This window comes from Marmota monax, unplaced genomic scaffold (genome assembly GCF_021218885.2).
Source record: "Marmota monax isolate L192 unplaced genomic scaffold, Marmota_monax_Labrador192_F-V1.1 WCK01_AAM20220418_F8-fsc02187, whole genome shotgun sequence".
Classification (NCBI taxonomy): Eukaryota; Metazoa; Chordata; class Mammalia; order Rodentia; family Sciuridae; genus Marmota; species Marmota monax.
In genome coordinates this window covers 10,930-21,525 of record NW_026692335.1, presented here as the reverse complement: position 1 = coordinate 21,525, position 10,596 = coordinate 10,930, and the positions used below count along the sequence as shown (strand labels likewise).

The 10,596-nt window shown below is 34.8% G+C and overlaps 1 non-coding gene across 1 annotated transcript; it reads left to right on the top strand.

Annotated features, from left to right (window-relative positions):
• The first annotated feature begins 7,977 nt into the window (after positions 1 to 7,977).
• Trnaa-ugc (transfer RNA alanine (anticodon UGC)) lies at positions 7,978 to 8,050 on the top strand. The gene has a single exon. It is a non-coding gene; the product is annotated as a tRNA-Ala (tRNA).
• Positions 8,051 to 10,596: the final 2,546 nt, after the last annotated feature.

The following is a 10,596-nucleotide window of genomic DNA, read 5'->3' as shown; positions in this document are numbered from 1 at the left end:
TACAATCTTCGAAAAATATGTGAAGCTCCATGAAGCTTTGCCAGACCAAAAGGTCTATGATCAGAAGGAAAGATCAGAGGCTGTTAGGAGGATTGCAAGTTGGAGCTTAGGGAGACCCTGTTTATATAAATATGAAGTGCTGGAGATGTGGCTCAGCATGCATGAGACCCTGGGTTCAATCTCCAGTTCTGTGTGCAGTGTGTGTGCGTGCGTGCGCACACACACACACACACACACACACACCACAAACCGCCTAGAGGATTTTGGCCTGGGGCTGCACTCCTCCAGGATTTGAGGAAAACTGCTCCTGTGGTTTGAATGTTTGTGTCCCTCCTAAACTCAAATTGAAACATAATCCTCCAGGCAATAATATTAACAGAGGTGATTAGGTGATTAGGTCCTCAGGGCTTTGTCCTTAGGAATGGGACTAGTGCCTTTTTTAAAATGGCTTGAGGGATCCTGTTTGGCCCCCTTTTTGCTGTTCTGCCATGGGAGGACGGAACAACAAGGGGACATCTTTGAAGCAAAGAGCAAACCTTCCCCAGTCACTGAACATGCCACCATCTTGATGCTGGGCTTCTCAGTCTCCAGAACTTTTAGAAATAAACTTCTGTTCTTTATAAATTGCCTAGACAAGATATTTTGTTATAGCAGCAGGAATAGACTAAGACAAAAGATCTATAGGTGGAGGACTAAAGACCTTTAATAGAATTCAATACAGAATTATATAAATACTTTGTGTGTGTGTGTGTGTGTGTGTGTGTGTGTGAGAGAGAGAGAGAGAGAGAGAGAGAGAGAGAGAGAGAGAGAGAGAGAGATAGTTTATCTCTAATAAGTCCCTGCTCTGTAGTAGTCTAGAGAAACAAATTGCATATTTTTAGACTATATCTACATAAAGGAGCATTCTTTAAAAATACAAGACACCTATGAAGAAATGCACAATTCCTTCAAAGCTTACCTGCTTATTTGCTCTACAAGACTGCCAATAATGGCTTAAATTATAACAGCAATATTAGCAATGACACTGATATATGAAATTTTTTTCCTGGAACTTCTGAAACCTTAAAAAAAAAGAAATAGCCTTGGGAAACCAAGTGAGGGAAAACTGTGCCCACTAACTACTTGAGAAATATTCAAGGAGGTGGCCATATGTCCATATGCTAATCACAGGGTCCCCCTACTTTCATCCATTTCTCTGAGACTTCCTGGGAACCAGGATAGATTTAGGCAAAGGGAAATAGGTAACTTCTCAGATGTTTTATGAAAGCTTTCTGTATCCCTTTGGCTGTTTTGTTGTTGTTTATTCATTTTTATTTTGTATTGTACCTTCCTGACTAATCTAACACACTTTTCAGTACTCCTTTTCAAGTGAATATGAAGAAAACAAGAAGGACATACATCCTGGATTAAAACAGGTTTTTCTTGTCTTGAGAAATAGTGAAAGGACCCCTACACTTACAATCTGGAGAGTTTTTTTGTTTTTGTTTTTAAAAAGCTAAAGTCCCTTTGTTGTTGTTGTTGTTTGTTTGTTTGTTTGTTGTGGTGCTGGGGATTGAAGGTAAACCTCACATCCAAACCACAACATTCAGTAAGTTATACCTTTTCAAGATTAAAAAAGTAGATGTCTCACTTAACTGGTAGCCTTGCAAAGCCAAGCACCCCAGGGTATTATGGAAGCATCTCCCAGAGTAGCTACAAAAGCCATATTTTCTTCTCAAGCCAATTCTCTGGTATGATTTAGATGTATTAGTAGAATGTTAGCCCTGAGCTTATTTTTCCATTTTGAGACTATCCTGAATCTACAAACCAAATTAGAGAGAACTGATATCTTAACAATCTTGAGTCTTTCAACCCATGAACACAATATATCTCTTCTTTTATTTAGATTTCTAAGGAGAGGTTTGGCATATTGCTTGTCATGTATACCCTAAATATTTCATAATTTTGCTGTTGTTGTAAGTGATAAGATTTTTAACTTCAATTTCTGAACATTGAGAGCTAATAAAAATGATCTAAAAATGATAGTTGATTGCTAATATATTGAAACTCATTGACTTCTGTACATTAATATTATATCTTGCACCCTTTCTAAACTTAGTTCTGGTAATTTTTGGAAACATTTCCATAAGATATTGCTATAAGACAAATCAGGCTAGCTGTGAAAAAAAAATGTTCCTTACTTCTTCCTTTCTGATTTTGGCGCCTTCTAGTTCTCTTCCTTGCTTGTTTGCACAGGATAGAGTCTATCTGATGATGAATGGAAGTGGTGAGAGTGGACAACTTTGCCTTATTTATTACCTTGGGGGGAAAAAAACATTCAGGCCATCACCAATAAGTGTAATGTCAGTCAAAGATTTTTCATATTTGTTGAGAAGAAAATTTAATCAGGAGTGGATTTTAGCTTGTTCCAAATGTTTTTTTTTCTGTATCTACTGAAATATTCATATGGGTGTTTGCTTTCTTAGTTTGATAATAAGATCAATGATATTGATAGGTTTTCAAATGTTTTTGTTTTGAGGAATAATGAAATGAGGTAAACCTCAGTGAGTCATACATATTATCTTTAAAATATACACAGTTGTTGGAGCTGAGGTTGTAGTTCAGCAGTAGAGAACTTGCTTCACACAGGTAGGCACTGGGTTTGATCCTCAGCACCACTTAAAAACAAATAAAAGTATTGTGTCCATCTACAACTAAAAATAAATAAATAAAATATATAGTTATGATGGTGTATATTCCAATACATCCATTGAAAATTTAAAATATTATAAGTTGAAAATGCATATAACACACCTAACTGCACATTATTGCTGTTATGGTTCAGATACAAAGTGTCCCCCAAAAGCATTGCTGTGAGACAACACAAGAATTTTCAAAGCTGAAAAGGATAGATTATGAGAGCCCCAATCTAATCAGTGGATTAATCAACTGACATGAAATAACTGGGCAGTAACTATAGGCAAATAGGATGTGGCTGGAGGAAGTAGGTCACTTCACCTCCACTTCCTGGCCATCATGTCTTGAGCTGTGTTCCTCATCAAGCCCTTCTGCCATGATGATGTACCTCATCTTGGGCCCAGCACTACAGAGTGAGTTGACCATGGACTGAAACCGTGACCCAACATAAACTTTTCCTTCTCTAAAATTGCTCCTGTCAGGTCTTTTGGTGAGAGCAACAACAATAACAGCAACAACAACAACAAAAAAGCAGACCAAAACATGGCTTACTAACACAGTAGCTGTAGAGTTTCTGCTGTTCCCTTTGTGATCATGACTGGGAGCTGCAACTTGCAGCCTCTGCCAAGCATTATGAGAAAGTATCATTACAAGAGCACATTGTTGATGCAGGGAAAGATCAGACTTCAAAGTACAGTTTCCTCTGATTGTTCATCACTTTTGCACCATCATAAAGTTGAAAAATCATAAGTTGAACCATCCTAGGGGGAGAGACAACTGTACATTGTTGGATTCAATTTGCTAAAGTTTGAAGAAGAACTTTCAATCTGTGTTCATGAGAGGTATTTGTCAGTTTTCTTTCCTTGAATTATATACCTGGTTTTGATTTAAGGGAAATGTTCACATAAAATGAGCTGGAAAGTATGCATAAAGCTGGAATAAATGAGTTTGTAATATGTCTTTATTTTCTATTTAATATCTGTAGAATCTGTAGTTAGGTTAGTTTCTTAAGGTAGAAGTTGAAGTCAATAATTTAAGACCACTCTTATCATACTGACATTTAATGCTGTACATTTCTTTCTAATTACTGCTTTAATGGTATCCCACAATAATTTATGTTGTTTTCATTTTCACTTAGTACAAAATGTTTTCTGATTTCTTTATGAACTTTTATTTGTCCCACAGTTTTTTTAAATGTTACAGAGACTCCAAATACTTAAAAAATTTCCAGAGATTTTTCTGTCATTAATTTCCAAATTAACTCCACTGTGTTAAGAGAACATTTTGAGAATTTTCTATGACTCAAAATATGATCTACCTTGACAAATATTTTCATGCACAATTGAAAGGAATATGTATTCTGCTGCTACTGGATATTCTATAAATATCAATTAAATTATTTAAATTAAAGTTAATTTACAATATTTTAAAGGTTTTCTACATGTTTACTGATATTCTGTCTACTTGTTATGTGACTACATTTGTGGATTTGTCTATCCTTGCAGTTCTTTATAGTATTTTCTTCATGTATTTTGGAGCTCTTTGATTGGGTACATAAAAATTTAAGATTTTTATGTCCTCTTGATAAGTTGAAGCCTTTATCATTACAAGATCATATTTTTCCTAAATAATATTCTTTGCTCTAAAGTCTACTTTGGTATTGATATATTCACTCAAATTTTCTTTACAATATTATAGCATGGCATTTTATTTATTTTTTATCATTTTACTTTCAACTCATTTGCCCTATATATATTTAAAATGAGCTTCCTATAGGCAGCTTATAGTTGAGTCTTAGTTTTTAATTAATGTGAAATTTTCTGCCTTTTGGTTAGAATATTTAAACCATTTAAGTTTGTGATTAATTACATAGCCAGATTTAAAACTACTATCTGGTCTCATCTGTCCTTTGTTCTCCTTTTCTTCTTTCCCTGCATGATTTTGAATAAATTGAACATTTATTTTATCTCCTTTGTTGGTTTATTAGATATAACTCTTTGTTTTGTTATTTTTGCAGTTGCTTTAGGGTTTTCCTTTAACATCTTTAGCTTACCTTTACCTTTCAGTGATGTTGTATCGACATAGTTTGTAAAAGAATCTCACAACAGTGTTCTTCCATTTTATACCTCCTACCTTTTTTGTCATCATTGTTGTATATTTTATTTTTACATGTTTTAAACTCCATAATACATTGTTATCATTTTCTCATTAAATAGTGAATTATCCTTTGCTGAGATTTAAATAAATGGGAAAACATTATTTTATACTTACACACATAGTTACCATTTCCAGTGCTTTTTAATCTTTTATGAACATTTTTATTTCCATCTGGTATTTTCATTCTGTCTGAAGGACTTCCTTTAGCATTTCTTATAGTGTGTGTCTGTTGGTGATGTATTCTTTCAGCTTTTATATGTCTGAAAAAGTCTATTTCAAATTTGTATTCAAATGTTGTTTTCACTGAGCATAGAATTTCCAGTTGATAGGTTCCTTTCTTTCTTTCTTTTTTAATTTTTTAGTGCTTTAGAGTTGTCCCACTATCTTCTTACTTGCATTGTTTTTGTTGAAAAATATGCTGTAGATCTTGTCTTTGTTCCTCTCTCTTAACATGTCTTTTCTCTAGCTCTTTTTGAGATTTTCTTCTTGCTACAGTTTGGAGAATGTAATTATGAAGTATGCTGGTACAGTTTTCTTCATGTCTTTCATGCTTGGACTTCATCTTGGATCTAGTAATCCCTCTCCTGAGGGAGAAATTAAAATAAAAAAAAAGGTATTTTCATATAAAGTTCTCTATGCAAATGTTCACAGCATCTTTATTCATAGTCACCAAAGACTGGAACTAAACCATATGTCCTTCAACAGGAAATTAATGAACAATATGTGATACATCCACATAATAGGATACTACTCAACAACGACAACAACAACAAAATGAACTGTTGATAAATGAAACAGGATGGATGAATCTCAAATGCATTATGCTAAGTGAAAATAACCAGATGCAAAAAAATTAAAAATAAAAATAAAGAACAAATGAGTCCATGTATATGATATTCTGGAAAACAAGAATCATTGGGATGGTGAAGTGCCGCAGTCTGGCTGGGCACAAATGCCGCAGTCTGGCTGGGCACACAATCACGAGCCACCACACAGCTTGTAGATTCAAACAGCAACTCTTTATTCCCGAACTCACACCAGCCGTCTACAATCACGTTCTGGGGAAATCCACGTTCTCTGCCCAAATCCACGTTCTCTGCCCAAATCCCCCTCACTGGGCTTCTATCTCCAAAATATACTGTCTGAATCCCGTGAGAACTCAAGGGGAACTCAGGCAGCAGGATACGCCCTATTCCCAGCAGGAATAATCTTAAACCTTAAACCTGGAACCTAAACTGGGAACGCCCTAAACACGATTATCTTAAAACCGGGAACACCCTAATCTGCCTTGGTCCTTGATCAAGGTCACTTACATTCAATGTCACTGCAACATGTCAGCAACATGGGGTACGCTGGCAAGGAAATTGTCATACCTACTTGGCTAATGGCTCCCAGCAGTGAAGAGATCTGTAGTTGAAAACGGTTAGAGCTTGGAGGAGAATTTGAAAACAAAGGGCAAGGATAAGGGCCTTGGAGTGGGGGTGGAGACAATAGCACTGTTGTTGTTATCGTCATTGTGGTGGGGATTTGTGACTCTTTGCATTTGTCAAAACTCACAAACCTCTAAGCCAAAAAGAGTGGGCCTTATTGTATATAATCAAACAATAAAATTTGAAAACCTATATACAAAATATTGAAACACCACTTTTCCATGACTCAGCTAGGTGTATTCACCAAGGTTGGAGACTACAGAATTATTTTCTTGAGATATAAAAAGACTATGAGTGCAGGATGAGAGGAATATTTGCATATATTGACATTTACAGAAGTGCTCCTGAAACAGCTGGGCCTCTTGCTGGGAAACTATCACAAAGCCCTTTTTGGTGTGTCCTGCTTGTACACACACATTCCAAATAGCTTCTTAGCCTAAACTGACATCAAAAAAACTTCATTTGAGGAAAATCCCTAATACAAAAGACAATACTATACAAACACCGAAACGAATACAAACACAGAAAGGGCTAAAACTCAGTAAAAATGAGGCGATATAGAAATTTGAAGAAAATTTTAAAACATTTATTCAATATCCTCAAAGGGCTAAGAGAAGAAATTGAGTCTTTTTTAAAAAGTGTAAAAAGGATATAGAAAGCAATTAAAATTTTTATGGAATTTAAATGTAGGGTAGAAAAAAATAAAACATATCAGAAGGGCTAGATAAATTCAGAAATATCTTCCAGGAAATAGAACTAAGGATAAAGAGATAGTAAACATGAAATTAAAATTCTGGAAAGTTGCATGATTAATTCAAAACACCAAATCCAAATTATCTGAGTGGTAAAGAAAAAGATACCAGAGGACAGGAAATTTGACCAGCAAAAGATACAAAGTAATTCCTAGACTTGAAATTATAAGCCCAGAAAAAAAATGAATGAGAAAGGTCCCAACCAAAGTGTCAGTGTGAAGTTTCCAGAGAGAAAAGTTTGGTTGCATGTTAAAGAATGAGAATGACCTACTTCTTATGAAAGACATTGGTAGTCAGAAGACAATGGAACAAAGGCTTCAGAATTGTGAGGAAAAAATAGAATTCATATCCAGCTAACCTATCAAAAGTATAAAATTGATAAAAACATTTTCTTAGACATTCAAGATTGTAAAAGTGTTACTTGCCCATGAGCTATTTCTCAGAAAGTTACTGTAGAATATTATGGAGAAAAATAAGAATTTATAAGAAAAACAAAGACAGTAAATCTAAGAATCAGGGGAACTAATACAGAAATAAAGCAGAGAGGAATCTCAGGATGTCATCTCTGCAATAGGCCAGATCAAGCCATTCAGATTGCAAAATGATATATTGTTATATTGTGTGTATGTACAAATTTGTAACAACGAATCTTACTGTTATGTACAATTATAATGCACCAATAAAAAAGAAAAAATTTAAAGTAAAATGAAATAAAATGAACAATGACATAAAAGTGCAAGAAATCTGTCTCTACAGGAAAACAAACTGGAATCAGTAGATTATCTGCTATATTTGGCAAGTAGAAAGTGGTATTAAAATAGTATAAAAGGTTTTAGAGTTCTTAGGAAAATTTTGAGAACAATTCATTATGGAAACATTAAAAGAAACTAGCAAATAAAAATGAAGCCAATGTCAACTCCAAGGAAAACATAAAGTCTCATATGAAAAAATAATGTAGGGCTGGGGGTATAACTTAGTTGGTAGAGTGCTTGCCTTGCATGCACAAGGCCCTGGGTTCAATCCCCAGCACCACCAAATACACACACACACACACACACACACATAATTGTATAACAGTATTTTGCTCAACATTGAGTAAAACTTTCATAGTTACAAAACTGCAACACTGATTAATGATTCATTAAAAATTACAAGTGTATTGGGATGATGGAGGAAAGAGGATGTATGTTAAGGCATGGGTGATCTCATCAGAATTCCAAATACTTTCTTTCACATCTAAGACTCAACAGACAATGACTAAAATTGAAATAAAAGTCCATATTTAAAATTATAGAGGTAATAATCAGAAGAAACAACAAAAAGAAGTGAAGATGTTACCTGTGAGAAACCCAACTTGGAGATGGGGGCAAGTGAGAGTGCTATTTTTTAGATGTCTTAATTTATATTTTAAAAAATAAGTCATGCATGTTTTACGTGGATAAAAATATAACTAAAAATTATAATTGCAGTAACCTATTATGAGAATGTTAGAGTGGAGGACTGCCTAATAATATTTTTGGAGAGAAAGGAAACTGTTTTCTGTTTTCCAAATCTGCCTAGGCATAGAGCTCACCATGCTAGTTCCTAGGGAAGAAAAGGGGCACAGCATGATTCTTCTTTCACACCTTGTTATGGCATTGTTTTCTTTAAAGAAGCAAAGGTAAAAACTCCTATATTTTACAGTTTTATTTTAACTCTATTTTTTTGTGGTCATTTAAAATAGATTTTCCTTTTTGCCATTATAAATAGTTACCCAGGACTTTAATACCCGTAATAGTTGGCAGCCTTGGACAGCCAACTTGTCTATGTAAGATTGCTCCTGATGTTATGAAATTGACATAAGTAAATGTCACCATAGACAGGAAAATATGGAATCAGATTTTAGAAAATTCAGCTCTTAGACTCTGTAAGAAATAATTCAAGCCTCTGAAAATGTCCCAGGATGACATCTCAGGGCTGAAGTCCTATGCCAAGCTCCATGAAGCTCTACTACTGAAATGCTTTATGCAAGTTTTGGTCAAGTGGTGAATTTCAGAAGATCTATAGAGATTTCTTAGGGAACTCCAGGACAGTCTTAAAATACCTCATAGCCTCAGGACAGTGACTAATAAAATAAAAACATACCTCTGAAGATCTCCCAGAACCTTGGAGGAGAATTAATTTTGACTTGTGTCATTTTTTTTTGGCTCAGCCAACTGTGAATTTCTATTGTACTAGGCATGTTAAGTATACAGACAATGGACACAATTATGATAGTTCAACATAAACAAGCCAGATGAAGAAAAATTCCATGAACTTTTCCTTGTAAGATGTCTATAGATGAATTCTTTAAAAAAGAAACAGACTATTGATCTATGTTGTTGACAGTCATTGTGATTCTTCACATACAGGGACTATTTATTCTCTTTTATTCATTTTTCCCCCTGAATTCCACCCTTCTTTCTGGGCTTCTGAATTGAATTTTTTTTTTTTTTTGGTATTGTTCTCCCCTGTACTGATTCAGAAGATACATTTTTTTTTATTTCTAGTCTTCAAGTAGTTGTCCTTGAAATTTTAACATGGTTACATTTAAACTCTAAAAGATCAATCAACATCCTTACCTGTCTCTTGAATAAAATAAGAGCATAAGATGCTTTAACCCAATCACCTATCTTGAAGCTTGCCTGTTGCCATCTCCTCTTTTAATTAATTAATGGTTTATTGTCAGTGTTTTTATATATTCTATTTTCATACATCAGTAACTTATGTGTGTGAACTTGCCACCCAATCTAAGAATGAGGATATTAACAATACTGCTGCATCTTTCTGTAAATTTCATTATTCCATTATATATGACTCAATTTCATCCCCAAAGGTGAAAACCATTCTGATTTTTGTTTTAAACTCTCTCTCTCTCTCTCTCTCTCTCTCTCTCTCTCTCTCTCTGCTATTTTAAAAGTAGTTTTATCATATATATGTGTGTGCCCAAAAAGATGTACCATTTAGTGCTAAGAGCCATAGCCAAGTAGTATGATGCATGGAATTTTTGGTTGTAAGGTGACTCCAGCAAGCCATTGAGATGATATGATTATGTTAAGATCTGCATTTATATGGATATTAGACCCCTGCTGTCCACCTCGGCCTGCTAAGGGACTCCTGGAGAGTTCCCATTGGTTGGGGAAGTGCGGTAGGAATTCCGGAGGAGGGACTTCCTGTTGGAGTGTCCGGGAGAACACTGCTTGTGTTGGTCGGGATTTTTCCCGGGAGCGTATGGGGCATTGACGGGGAGTTTCAAAAATATAGTTTGTTCCTGCTTGAGTGGCTTGTGATTTTGTGCCCAGCCTGACTGCGGCAATTTAGTTTTGTGTATTTTTGTACTTTTTTTTTCTTTAATTTTTATTGTTGGTTGTTCAAAACATTACATAGTTCTTGACAAATCATATTTCACACTTTGATTCAAGTGGGTTATGAACTCCCATTTTTACCCCGTATACAGATTGCAGCATCACATCAGTTACACATCCACTGTTTTACATATTGTATTTTTGTACTTCATAAAATTTTCTAGATGGTTCTCTGGAACTCATTTTTTTTCTATTTGA